This window comes from Orcinus orca, chromosome 13 (genome assembly GCF_937001465.1).
Source record: "Orcinus orca chromosome 13, mOrcOrc1.1, whole genome shotgun sequence".
NCBI lineage: Eukaryota > Metazoa > Chordata > Mammalia > Artiodactyla > Delphinidae > Orcinus > Orcinus orca.
The window spans coordinates 15764765-15779667 of NC_064571.1; the positions used below are offsets into that span (position 1 = coordinate 15764765).

The 14903-nt window shown below is 38.7% G+C and overlaps 1 pseudogene; it reads right to left on the bottom strand.

Moving 5' to 3' along the window:
• Positions 1-5324: 5324 nt before the first annotated feature.
• LOC101272511 (cytokine receptor-like factor 3) lies at positions 5325-6470 on the bottom strand (annotated as a pseudogene).
• Between the last annotated feature and the right edge of the window lie 8433 nt (positions 6471-14903).

Here is a 14903-nt window from a genome sequence, read left to right on the forward strand (position 1 = left end):
GCTTATTCCCTAAACAAAAGAAAGACAACTTATTTATGTGTAAAAAAATGCAAGGGAAAAAGGTGATGATTATATAACAGGGAATTTGAAACCTCAAATAGTTTAAAAAAAATTTTTAAAGCTTTCATTTTATTTTATTAAAAAATATTATTTAAAAAATGTGGTAAAATATACACAACATAAAATTTACAATTTTAACCATTTTCAGTAGCATTAAGTTCATTCACATACTGTGCAATCATCACCACAATCTATCCACAGAAATTTTTTAATCTTGCAAAATTGAAACTCTGTATCTATTACACATTAAATCCATTTTCCCCTACCCTAGTCCCGAGACCACCACCGTTCTATTTTCTGACTCTGAATTTGACTACTCTAAGTACCTTGTTTGGGTGGAATCATACAGAATTTGTCCTTTTGTTATTGGCTTATCTCACTTGTCATAATGTCTTCAGTGTTCAACTATGTTGTAGCATTTGTCAGAATTTCCTTCCTTTTTAAGGTTGAATAATATTTTATTGTATGTATGTACCTAATTTTGTTTTGGAACTTTCATTTTAATAGATTCTCTTCAATCTCCCTCCAAGTGACTGGATCATTACATAAGAGCAGCGATTACCCCCTATTTTTGCCATCATTCTATATTAAGAATCTTCTATCTCGAAGACAAAAGTAATATTTCATTTTTATTTGCACTTCTCCAATTAATAGTGAGATTAAACTGTTTTTATGTTTTTATTCTTATTTTTTTAGTTTATTTTCTATGTCTGTGAGATTGTTTCTGTTTTGTATATAGATGCATTTGTATTAGTTTTTAGATTCCACATGTAAGTAATAGAATACAATATTTGTCTTTCTCTGTCTGACTTACTTAGTATAATCTCTAGGTCCATCCATGTTGCTGCAAATGGCAGTATTTCATCCTTTTTTATGGTTGAGTAATATTCCATGTATATGTATATATTACATCTTCTTAAACCAATTATCTGTTGATGGGCACTTGGATTGTTTCCATGTCTTGGCTGTTGTAAATAGTGCTGCTATGAACATTGGGGTGCATATATCTTTATTTGAATTAGAGTTTTCATCTTTTCTGGATATATGCCCAGGAGTGGGATTGCTGGATCATATGGTAGCTCTATTTCTAGTTTTTAAAGGAAACTCCATACTGTTTTCCATAGTGGCTGCACCAATCTACATTCCCACCAACAGTGTAGGAGGATTCTCTTTTCTCCACACCCTCTTCAGCATTTTTTTTAACATCTTTATTGGAGTATAATTGCTTTACAATGTGTTAGTTTCTGTGGTATGACAAAGTGAATCAGCTATATGTATACATATATCCCCATATCCCCTCCCTCTTGTTTCTCCCTCCCACCTTCCCTATCCTCTCCCTCTAGGTGGTCACAAAGCATGGAGCTGATCTCCCTGTGCTACGCAGCTGCTTCCCACTAGCTATCTATTTTATATTTGGTAGTGTATATAGAGAGAGTCCAGGCCACTCTCTCACTTCGTCTCAGGTAAACTTCCCCCTCCCAGTGACATCAATTCCATTCTCTACATCTGCTTCTTTATTCCTGTCCTACTCCTAGGTTCTTCAGAATCATTTTTTTTTCTTTTAGATTCCATATATATGTGTTAGCATATGGTATTTGTTTTTCTCTTTCTGACGTACTTCACTCTGTATGACAGACTCTAAGTCCATCCACCTCACTACAAATAACTCAATTTCGTTTCTTTTTATGGCTGAGTAATATTCCATTGTATATATGTGCCACATCTTCTTTATCCATTCATCTGTCGATGGACACTTAGGTTGCTTCCATGTCCTGGCTATTTTAAATAGAGCTGCAATGCACATTGTTGTACATAACTCTTTTTGAGTTATGGTTTTCTCAGGGTATATGCCCAGTAGTGGGATTGCTGGGCTGTATAGTAGTTCTATTTTTAGTTTTTTAAGGAACCTCCACACTGTTCTCCATAGTGGTTGTGTCAATTTACATTGTAAGGATTCTTCAATATACGCAAATCAATCAATGTGATAAACCATATTAACAAATTGAAGGGGAAACACCATATGATCATCTCAATAGATGAGAAAAAGCTTTTGACAAAATTCAACACAGATTTATGATAAAAACCCTCCAGAAATTAGGCATAGAGTGAACTTACCTCAACATAATAAAGGCCATATACGACAAACCCACAACCAACATCGTTCTTAATGGTGAAAAATTGAAACCATTTCCTCTAAGATCAGGAACAAGACAAGGGTGTCCACTCTCACCAATATTATTCAACATAGCTTTGGAAGCTTTAGCCACAGCAATCAGAGAAGTAAAAGAAATAAAAGGAATCCAAATTGGAAAAGAAGAAGTAAAGCTGTCACTGTTTGCAAATGACATGATACTATACATAAGGAATCCTAAAGTTGCTACCAGAAAACTACTAGAGCTAATCAATGAATTTGGTAAAGTAGCAGATACAAAATCAATGCATAGAAATCTCTTGCATTTTTATACACTAATGATGAAAAATCTGCAAGAGAAATTAAGGAAACACTCCCATTTACCACTGCAACAAAAAGAATAAAATACTCAGGAATAAACCTACCTAAGGAGACAAAAGACCTGTATGCAGAAAGCTATAAGACATTGAAGAACGAAATTAAAGATGATACAAACAGATGGAGAGATATACCATATTCTTGGATTGGAAGAATCAACATTGTGAAAATGACTATACTATCAAATCAATCTACAGATTCAATGCAATCCTTATCAAACTACAAATGGCATTTTTCACAGAACTAGAACAAAAAATTTCACAATTTGTATGGAAACACAAAAGACCCCGAATAGCCAAAGCAATATTGAGAAAGAAAACAGAGCTGGAGGAATCAGGCTCCTGGACTTCAGACTATACTACAAACCTACAGTAATCATGACAGTATGGCCCTGGCACTAAAACAGATATATAGATCAATGGAACAGGATAGAAAACCCAGAGATAGAGTGAAGTAAGTCAGAGAGAGAAAGACAAATACCGTATGCCAACACATATATGTGGAATTTAAGAAAAAAGAAAATGTCATGAACAACCTAGGGGTAAGACAGGAATAAAGACACAGACCTACTAGAGAATGGACTTGAGGATATGGGGAGGGGAAAGGGTAAGCTGTGAGAAAGCGAGAGAGAGGCATGGACATATATACACTACCAAATGTAAGGTAGATAGCTAGTGCTATGCAGCCGCATAGCACAGGGAGATCAGATCGGTGCTTTGTGACGGCCTGGAGGGGTGGGATAGGGAGGGTTGGAGGGAGGGAGACACAAGAGGGAAGAGATATGGGAACATATGTATATGTATAACTGATTCACTTTGTTATAAAGCAGAGACTAACACACAATTGTGAAGCAATTATACTCCAATAAATATGTAAAAAAAAAAAGAAAACCCAGAGATAAACCCACACACATATGGTCACCTTATTTTTGATAAAGGAGGCAAGAATATACAATGGAGAAAAGATAGCCTCTTCAATAAGTGGTGCTTGGAAAACTGGACAGCTACAAGTAAAAGAATGAAATTAGAACACTCCCTAACACCATACACAAAAGTAAACTCAAAATGGATCAAAAATCTAAATGTAAGGCCAGACACTTTCAAACTCTTAGAAGAAAACATAGGCAGAACACTGTATGGCATAAATTACAGCAACATCCTTTTTGACCCACCTCCTAAAGAAATGGAAATAAAAACAAAAGTAAACAACTGGGGCCTAATGAAACTTAAAATCTTTTGCACAGCAAAGGAAAACACAAACAAGATGAAAAGACAACCCTCAGAATGGGAGAAAATATTTGCAAATGAAGCAACTGACAGAGGGTTAATCTCCAAAATTTACAAGCAGCTCATGCAGCTCAATATCAAAATAACAAACAACCCAATCCAAAAATGGGCAGAAGACCTAAATAGAAATTTCTCCAAAGAAGATATACAGATTGCCAACAAACACATGAAAGGATGCTCAACATCACTAATCATTAGAGAAATGCAAATGAAAACTACAATTAGGTATGACCACACACCAGTCATAATGGCCATCATCAAAAAATCTAAAAGCAATAAATGCTGGAGAGGGTGTGAAGAAAAGTGAACCCTCTTCCACTGTTGGTGGGAATGTCTTAAAAAAATTAAACTTGCTTTTCAAAATACTTCTGTATTCATACAAGTGAAAAGGAAAAAAATCCCATTGAAAAGAAACTTCTGTAGACTGGCCTAGTAAATGAAGACCACCATTTCTATACATGAAATAAATGCTTCAAATATGTTACACACGTTTCAATTTTCAAAAAATATCTAAGTTAGAGTCATGTGGCTAGATTGCCCAATGGACTGTGAGCAGAAGTGGTTGGTGTGCCTTCTGAGCCAGACAATTAAGAGCCTGTATCTTTCCTCCATTTCTCTTTCCCCCATGGTGCTTGTTTATTCAACTAAAATATCATTCATCAAATTGACATTAAACTGGACTGCAAATCGTAACCTACAAATAGTGCAAGTATGTCACTGAGGCTGGATAAGCACACGTGCACGTGACATACACATAAAATGGCTAACACTGCTGTGCATACCACTTCCATAGTAGTTTTGCCCTATAAAAATCCTTTAGACTATCTTGAATCACATTGCATAGAAATAGCAAAAGAAAATTCTTTATTTTAGATGTTTTGTCAGGCATTTAAAAATATGCAAAAATTGTAATGCTTTTAGGACTTAAAGTTTTACTGAACCTAAGATAAAAGTCAACAATACTTACAAAACATCTGAATATGGAGAGCACACTCAACACACTTATGTGGAGAGCACATGATGAATATATATTACCAAACTCTGGCTTCTTTACGTCTATTCCTGTTGTTTTATTCTAAGCTTTATATGGTCTTGGATCCTTAAAATATGGAGATTTAATCAAATAATGTTACATTGACTTTTTCCATTCTAATAACCAACTTTAAAAAGAAGCACAGTAGAAGGGTATAGCCCTTTTTATACATGGGTATTTTTAAAGTCAATTCAATTTTTATTGTGATATGGTATTTTAATGAACACTCTCCTAAAAATAAAATTGACTGCATTATGGTTTTGTCTACAACATTTAAGTATCTTATTGCTAAAATATTCCAAAATGTATCCAGTAAGTATTTTCCATTTCCAATAGCCCAAGAGATTGAATCCTACTATTTGTATCAATTACAACTAAACCAGGTTAAGAACAGCTGCCCTAAAACCCTGCAGACCAAAGCTAGTCATCCAAGAATCTAAAACACTAGCACTTTCCATTCAGGTTGGAAAAATTAACATCCAACATAAAGAGATCTGAATGATTCATCAAGTAAGCAGTCAACAAACACTTCTCTGTTGTTCAAGCTAATAATTATTTGAAGCTTGAAGTTTCTGCCTTTGTTATTTTGATGGTTCCTAGAGTCACAGTTTCAATGTCAAATGTGACAGTTTTATCAGCCACCTTTCCCAGGAGTAACTGCCAGTAACTGATTAGTCATTTCTTTTCCATTTTCAAAAATGGCACTGTTTGCACTAATGCACACTGTCTGATGCTTCTGCAGAGATTCTTATTCATTCTATGATCTGCCCACACTCCTATAATGTCTCTCCCATCCAATTGTCTCTCAATTTCAACTCCAAATGTTAATGTCTGTCCACAGAAATAATTTGGGGTGCTGGAGTTGGATTCAGAATCTTTCTGGAGTGTTCTACTTCTTCTATTGCTCAGACAGTGCCCTTCAAGGCCATCTTTCCACTCATAAGGCACCAATGTGAGACGACCTATTTGGGGGATGCTTCAAGGACTCCATTCCTGGAAGCCATCTCCTCCACCAGAAGTGATAATTGGGTTCTAAGAACAATGCTATGAAATTCATTTCAGTGCTGCATATACATCCTCAAAATGATTTGAAGTACATTTATGGGACTGGAGCCTGTAATCTTGGGCACTAAACTCATCATCCATCTTACATCATTGTACACTCATGCCACCAGGGTTTTCTATTTTTTTCTTGTATCTGAACTGGTGGGTGAGATGCTGCTGTTCCATGGTTTAAAATGTAGTTTTTCACTATGTTAAGAACTGAGTCATTCAACTAGGAAGTTGCCTTCATACATCATCCAGTAAAGGCACTTCTGGTAGTCTGTCCAACTGAATGTGTGAGGCTCTTTTGGTAAAGCTCTGCAGCTTCTCACTCTGCTCTTATACACCACCAAGAATGGCAGTCTCTCTTTCTTGGACTGTCCTCTACAGGGTTAGTTCCACGCTCTTTGACTTCTGGAATCATCTAGTGGCTTACTACTCTGTTCATTGGTGTCTACTTCTTGCAAAAGACCAACCGCTCAAAATGGAGCTTCCTAAGGGCTCCCTTTAAATCATTAAAATGCTATTCCAGGACCATCCTCTGGGAAGATGTCTCTTTCATCTCTGAGATGATGACTTAATCCTTTTCAAGTCATGGTCTTTTCTGAGAATCATGAGAAGTTTTTAGACTGTATTCTCAGAAAAATGATCATCCATGCCCTGCCTCTGTGCCTCCTGCAGCCCCTGAAGTTCTGGACCAGCTCCTGTTGGCTCCAAGTTCTCATGGGCCTCCTGCTGCTCAGGCTCCAACTCCTCTTTGTAGGTGGCATGGCCGGTGGTTGTGGGTATGGGTTCCTGACTGTTCCATACCTCGCTGAGCTGCCTAGCACCTGAAGCAGCTCCTTTGAGAGATAAATGGACTCTGAATACAGACAAAATGCTTTTGCTTTGATACGTTATATTGGAGTTGCCTTTAACATAACTTTTGCTCATTCTGGATTGATTGGTCATTGTTGTTGATGAGAGAATAATAAAAATGATAATTTCATTTGGTGGCATATGGCACGGCTCAGCCTGTGGTAGATGGTAGGGATATCTGGTGGGGCAAAGGGCCAGGTCAAATGGTCATTTTATAGCAACGTAATGAGTGAGCAAAGCTCATAGCTCCCAACTCCAAACCCTGTATTCACTTAGCAGTTATTTTATTTTCCTTACTTCATCTGTTTTCTGATTACTTCAGTTGGTTAAAAACAACAACAACAAAAAACACCTTTTCTAGTTAAATTATATACAACTTCTGAGGAAGAATATTTAAGAAAGCTGAGTCAGGGGAATTAACACAAATGATTTTTGTAAGCTTTAACAATATTATGACTCAGGCATAAAGTAATAATGTAAAATGCTTTGAATGTTTTATGAGGAGAAAATGAGTTAGGCACTAAAGGATGTGGATTGCCATGGATTGCCATTTTGTATTGCATTCTCACAGCTCATACCTTGTTTAGGCTGATGACCTATAAATTTGCAGGTTAAAGAAAGGATTAACCTGGGCTTCCCTGGTGGCGCAGTGGTTGGGAGTCCGCCTGCCGATGCGGGGGGCTCGGATTCATGCCCCGGTCCAGGGGGGCCCCACGTGCCGCGGAGCGGCTGGGCCCGTGGGTCGTGGCCGCTGGGCCTGCGTGTCCGGAGCCCGTGCTCCGCGGCGGGAGGGGCCGCAGCGGTGAGAGGCCCGCGTACAGCAAAACAAAACAAAAAAAAGGATTAACCTAATGTAGATTGAGTTGGTCACTGATTTGTCTGTAATGGGATTAACCCAGGGGCTGTGTGAACTGCATATCCTCTGGTTATATCTGCATGAGATGGGCTGGATCTTTGTGTTTGCCTCCACAGGGCTACGGCCAGATGGAGGCCTTTGGTTTTCTCTAGCTCTGTTATTTGCCTGAGTTTCCAGGTCTGCCTGCTCCTGGAAGGGAAAGCAAATGTGGAGCAGACCACAAGCCACCTCTGCCCTAGGACTAGGCGCTTTCCAAGCTGCTCGTGGAGCCACCCTTGCAGACTCTGACCTCCTGGTCTCTGGTTTCTGCTCATTCAGACCTGCCTACTCCTTTCTGTCTTAGTGGACTCTGTCATCCTGGCTCATTGTTTTCCAAGACTGCAGAATCTGCTAGATCTTTTCTGGTCCAGACCCCTTCGCTCCAGAACTCATTCTGAACAAAAGCTCTGCACAGAATGCCACCCTGCCCTTTGTTAGTCAATGATCACAGGCTTGAGGGAGAGTTTAGCTAAGTGAACTTGTGACCTTTATTGAATATTGAAGAGTGTACCAGGCACTGTTCTAAATGTTTTACTCATATCAGCTCATTTAATTCTTGTGATGACCATATGAGGTCTTTATTATCCTCATGGAGTAACTTCCCTAAGATCACACATTTATTAGGGGACAGAGCCAAGATTCAAATCCAGATAGTTTGGTTCCCAGAGGCTGAAATCTTCACCACCACCCCATAAAACCTCTGTAAATAAACACACAGGTAGCAAAATGGGAAAGCTAGAGCATCAGGGTGAATTATGCAATATTTATTGTATTTGTATCATGTGCCAGTCTTGTACGCATGCAGTGACAGGTCTTGAGTTATATCAGATAATAATTTTATATTCTCTTAGTTCACAAGGTAGTGAATGATAAAATAAAGGAGAGTGTGATCAAGACTATATGAAAAATGCAGTCTGATTTGCTAAGAGAGCACAGGGGAAGGAGTGAGCAGTCCCAGGACAGAGGATCAGGGAATGCTTCATGGTCAAGCCAGAGTTTGATCTGGATCCAAGCATAGTATTTGGGTGTTAGAAAGGAAGAAAGAAGGGAGCAATTTTAGGAAAGGAAATAGCAGAGGGAAAGTCCCAAGGGCACAATGTGTACAGGGGCAGTAAATAACTTTGGATAAGAATTAGAATGAGAGCATGAAATAGAGCTGAGAGATGAAGGCCAGAATTTAGACCTTATTTGCCGGGTTTAGGAGTTTGCATACAAATTAAAAGGTGACATACTTCAGAGGATTTGAATGTGTTTCAAATGGTTGACTGGACGGCAGAGGATGATAGAAATTGCAGCTAAGAGTAACCAAATAAGAGGTTGATACAGTCTCTTAGTTAGAAGGATTATTAGGCAGTGGGCAAAGAGGGATGAATTTGAGAGCCATTTCATAAGCAGGAATAAAAGCCTTAGTGAGCAGGTATGAGAGATGAGACAGAGTGAGTTGTCATAGACAGTGAGAGTCAGAGTGTCCAGGTTCTCACCCATAAGTCAGTAGCTTTTTCCTTCACCTGGTTTCTTAGCACACTTGACCCACCAACCATAAAATGTGAGATCACCACCTCTATACTCTGCCTCCTCTGATCCTCAACAGAGGAAGAATATAGTTGTCCTTGACCCTGAGATGACATCTAATCAAATCCTTCTTGGTAAAATATGAAATTGATACTGACGAGTGCCTACACCACTTGTGGAAAGTTTGTGAGTCTCCATTTAGAAATTGTATTAATTCTTACAGCCACTGTTTTTAAAAAGAGTCAGGAGGACTCCCAAAGTGGTCTAGATAGCCATAGCTAAAACAGAACACGATGCATTGAGTGAATTGCTCACTCAGGCCTTTATTTTGTTCTGGGATCTCAAGAGAGGTAAAAAAGACAGAGTACTATTTTGAGAAGGGCTCTGAGAGCAGTTGTGCTCTACTGAGTAGCAATGATGGTTGTGGATATAGGAGGGGGAATGACAGAAATTCACCACGTACAAGCCATCCCAACACAGGTCAGTTTTTGTGGGATGTTGGAGTTGAAATAGGTAAGGATCTGTAGAGACAAAATCCCTTGCATATCTCTGGAGAACGTTGGGAATCTGGCTGTTTTCTGTAGGAATCTTTTCATGGAAACGTCAATAGCTCTAAAAAGGGTATGGAGATTGTCTTGCTTAACTAGTGGTCTTAGGAAACCAGCAGACATATTGGACCTAGTTTTGGCCAATGATTTTTTACCTCTTCCCTTTAGAGGAAAGCATAGGACCCGATATGATGCATGGGGATCCTGTATTGACTAAGATTTAATACTTTGTCAGTAGTGCTTCCTATTTGGCCTGAAAGGGCCAACTGCTTTCAGAATTCCTCTTTATAGTATTTCCCTTCCCTTAGTCCCAGAAGAATGAGGAAATGAAAAAGACTGGGTGAGTTAAACCTATCACTTCTTTTTTGACAACAATTTCAGAGCATGTGCCCTTCTGGCATAACCATGTAATAATGGATGGTAATTCCAAAGCCATAGAGTTGTTCCCAAAGCAGCCCTAGACTATTCATGTTTATTGCTGGGTCAGTCTTGGGCGATTGCTCCTTTCTAAGAATTTGTCCATTTCTTCTAGGTTGTCCATTTTATTGGCATATAGTTGCTTGTAGTAGTCTCTCATGATCCTTTGTGTTTCTGTGGTGCCAGTTGTAACTTCTCTTCTCCTTTTTCATTTCTAATTTTATTGATTTAGGCCCTCTCTTTTTTTTTATGAATCTGGCTAAAGGTTTATCAGTTTTGTTTATCTTTTCAAAGAACCAGCTTTTAGTTTCATTGATCTTTTCTAAAGTATTTTTTTAGTCTCTATTTCATTTATTTCTGCTCTGATCTTTATTATTTCTTTCCTTCTACTAACTTTGGGTTTTGTTTGTTCTTCTTTCTCTAGTAGCTTTAAGTGCAAGGTTAGGTTGTTTATTTGATATTTTTCTTGTTTCCTGAGGTAAGGTTGTATCACTATAAACTTCCCTCTTAGAACGCTTTCGCTGTGTCCCATAGGCTTTGGATCATCGTGTTTTCATTTAAATTTGTCTCCAGGTATTTTTTGATTTCTTCTTTGATTTCTTCAGTGATCCATTTGTTGTTTAGTATTGTTCAGGCTCCACATGGTCATGTTTTTTGCAGTTTTTTCCTTGTAGTTGATTTCTAATCTCATAGCATTTTTGTCAGAATAGATCCTTGATATGATTTCAATTTTCTTAAATTTGCTGAGGTTTGCTTTGCGGCCCAAGCAGGCCTGGACTGAATTTGAGGCTGAATAACCTAGCCATCCAATCCACTGCCACATTCACAAGTGCAAATTGGAATATCCAAATGCTGCTTCTTTTCTGTAACTTTATCACTTTCCACTTGATACGCTGAGAGTAGGCTGCTTGCCTGTCACTCCTTTTATCTGGATGAAAACAAGTCTTAAATAGTATACAAGGAAGAGTCTCCATAAGAACCAATAAAACTTCATAAAAGAGGATGATGTGACTGCCTAAAACCCAAAGTCTTACTTGATTTTGTTTCACCAATCCTAAAAGATACCTTTTTATTTTTTAGAGGTTGTTAGAGTATAGTTGGATTAAGTTATTATCTCTAAATTTGTCTAGTATGATTCAGGTAATAACCAGCATTGTATTTATCCTGATTTTAATAATTGATGCCCGCTTTTGTGAGCAGATGTCAATCACCTTAGAAGTAGGGCATAAAGAAAACTTGGCAGTGATATGGCAAGATTCTCCATTCAAGGGCTGGAATCAAGGTTTTCTGAGCTATGAAATCATCAGGATGTGTCATGAGTAAGAGGTAGTAGAAGGATGGTTGCCGTATCTGGAGTGCTGAAGTGATTAGCTCTGGGCCACTTCCCAGTGAACCCAAGAAATCCTTCCTCTTTGGCTGAGTTACTTGGAAAGCAACCTGTTCCCAACGTACATGAAGTTTACCTTTTGCTCTTTGTACACTGTATAAATGTTCAACTCAGCCAAGGAGGAATTTGGAAGAAACATTTTCTTTTGTGATTGTTTGAAATATTTTCATATGAATCAATAAGATGGAAATGTAACTCTTTAGAAGATCTAAATTCACAGAAACTCAGAGAAACCATTTTGCATGGTTGATACTGGAATTTATCCAGCACTGCCACAAGGCCAACAGAAAAGCATCCTGGGACCTATGATGGCTGCATAATAAATTGAACTGAGGATACTAGGAAAGCCAATATATCAAAAAACGAACCCCTTACCTACCACCAAATCATTTTAAAATGAATTTCTCGAAAGAGGCTGCACAGGTTACTTTTGCTGTATTGGGACTGAGGTTTATTCACCAGTAATTGCACCCAGGAGAGACTTCTTAAACCTCTACTTGTAAAGCAGGGCCTGGGAAGTAAACTCTCTGTTTTGGCTGGCAGAAACTCCCTTATGGCCAATATAATTGGACAGTATCCCTTAAGCCTTTCTGTTCCCTCACTAAATATTCTTAGGATGACTCCTTCTGCTGCACTGTCCCCTACCCAGTGTTGAAACCGAGCAGGACACTATGGGACACCTGGGCATGGAAGCCTTTCCATGTCCCCCATTTCTTGTTTATAGTGAAAAGACTCCAGCCTCCATGACCTCCCCTGAGTCCCAAAGGGCAGATTCAAACTGTTGCTAATCAGAGAAGGGAGAGGATGCAGAGATAGGGGAGGAACAGCCAAGAAACAATAGTGCAGCCTTGGAGCAGTGTCCTGGTTCTGCCTCAAGGGATACACATAACAGTATCTTCTAAGCTCTTTATAGAACTAAAACTCCCAACAAATGGAAGATGTCAGCATTCTTCATTCCAGATTAAAGAACAAGAGAAGCTCTTCAGGAAGTCCACCTGAGGCCAGATTAAGAACCACAGAAACTCAGCAGATTGCCTGAGACCAGATTAAAGGAGTGCAGGCCCTGCACACACCCTAATCTTATGAGCAACCCCACCCTTGAACTATTGCTATAAAACTCCTCACCATATCCTAGTAGGTTGGGACACACAGTTGTCAAGGGAAGGAGCCTGCTATGCTCCCCTTGGTCTGGCAAAGCGATAAAACTATTCTTGTCTACTTCACCCAAAACTGCATCTCTGGGATTTGATTGGCATAGGTGCACAGAGGCCAAGTTTTCGGCATCAGTGTGGACTTCTCCTCTGTGGTCCTACCCTCAGGCTGGCACTTTGTTCCCTCAGCTTTATTCTACTCTTCTCCAGCCCCATCTCCCCATTGATATTTACTATTCCAAGTCCATCCTCTTAAGGTGAGGTACTCCCAGTGAGCTATTTGTTTTAGCCTTTTTATGATTATTAGTTTTTTTTATTAGTTTTCTATTGCTGCTTAAACAACTTACTACAAAATTTAGTAAGTTGCACAGAGTTAACCCAAATGCCAAGTCTGAGGGAACAGTCTCCACAAGTCTGCCCTCACTTCAGACACCAGCCACAAGTTTAGAAGTTCCCAGTGTCACTTACTGCAGACCAGCTGGCTACAAATTTGGGGGTCCCCATGGTCACTCAGGTTTGATAATTCTTTAGGATGACTCACAGAACTCACTACTAACTGAATGATTGATTATGGGGAAAAGATACAAATTAAAATTAACTGAAGAAAGAGACACACAGAGCAGAGTCTGTGAGAGGTCCAAACACAGAGCTTCTGGCCTTCCTGTCACACTGAGTCATGGATGGTGTTAACTCTTCCAGGCCACCATGTGTGACAATATGCACAAAGTATTGTCAGCCAGGGAAGCTCACCCACAAAGATTTAGTATACAGAGTTTTTATTAAGGCTCAATAGCACATTGCCTGGGTGGCTGACTCTAAGTCTCCAACCTCTCCCTGATGTCAGGCTTACATGTTTAGTCTCTAGTTTCTTCAGAGGTTGGAACTCATGCTGTGTGATCCAAATAAATCATGTTGTTAGACAAAGACACTTTTAGCAGACAGGACATTCCAGGGACCTAGAGATTACTACCTAATAGGTGAGGTCAAAGACTAGACTTCTCTTTGGGTGAGGCCAAATTCCTAACTATGTAAAGCTTAAACAACACAAATTTATTATCTTAGCGTTCCATAGGTCAGAAGTCTGATAGGAGTGTCACTGGGCTAAAAGCACAGTCTCCTTTCTGGAGACTCTAGGGGTATTATCTGTTTCTTATCCATTCATACTGTTAGCAGAATTCGATTCCTTGTGGTTACAGGACTGAGATCCCTGTTTTCTTACTGGCTGTCATCTGAAGGCCATTACCAGTTTGTAGACGCTGCCTGCATTTGACCTCCATCTTCAAAGCTAGCAATGGCATGTTGAACTTAATAAATACTTTGCATCTCTCCTCCTCCATCTTTTGTCTCATCTCTCTGACCTGACCTAGAAAAATTCTCTGATTAAGGAAAAATTCTCTGATTAAGGATTAGAATGGTCCTACCAAGATAATCTAAAGTAATTTCTCCATCTCAAGGTCCTTAATTTCATCACATCTGCACAATCCCTTTTGCCATATAAGGTAACATATCTACAGGTTAGGGCATGGAGGCCAATATTCTGTCTATTAGAGATACTGAACATATGAATTTTAAAATGTGGCTTGGTTGCCTTAATTCAACTGAAAGTATGACATGGTGTCTTCTAAGCCATTAACAGGGCCAAGAGGGGAAATAGTTCCAGGTGGGAGGTTTTTCATGGCCCATCAAATCTCATACATAGGAGTTTCATATCCCAAAATAGAAACAGCTGGTCAGGATGGCTTTGTTTTACTTGCCCCAAGTTTTGTATTTGTTTCATATTTGACAAACAATTATCAAGAAATGGCTGCTTGCTAGGCAGTATACTAAGCACATTTTCTTGGTTTTCCCACTAAATCATTTAACTACTTAAAATAATTCAGATCTTCATTTAATAGATTGGGAAACTAGATTTTAGAAATATGCAGTGTATTACCCAAGGTCACACGGTGAGAAAATGATATCTCAGGAATTTGAACATGGTTTTCTGTGAGTCTAGGATTTTTTAGACTGCAAATTGCCAAGTCTCCAATATTATCTAATATGTATATTTAATACCTATAGTACATACATATATACACACATTTTAATATCTACAATATTGACAACTCTATTTTTATGTATACAATTTTACTTTTATTTTATCAAGTTCTGAGAACCTAGAAGCAGAAAATATGTATCTTGTTTATCTGTGAAGAAAATGTTA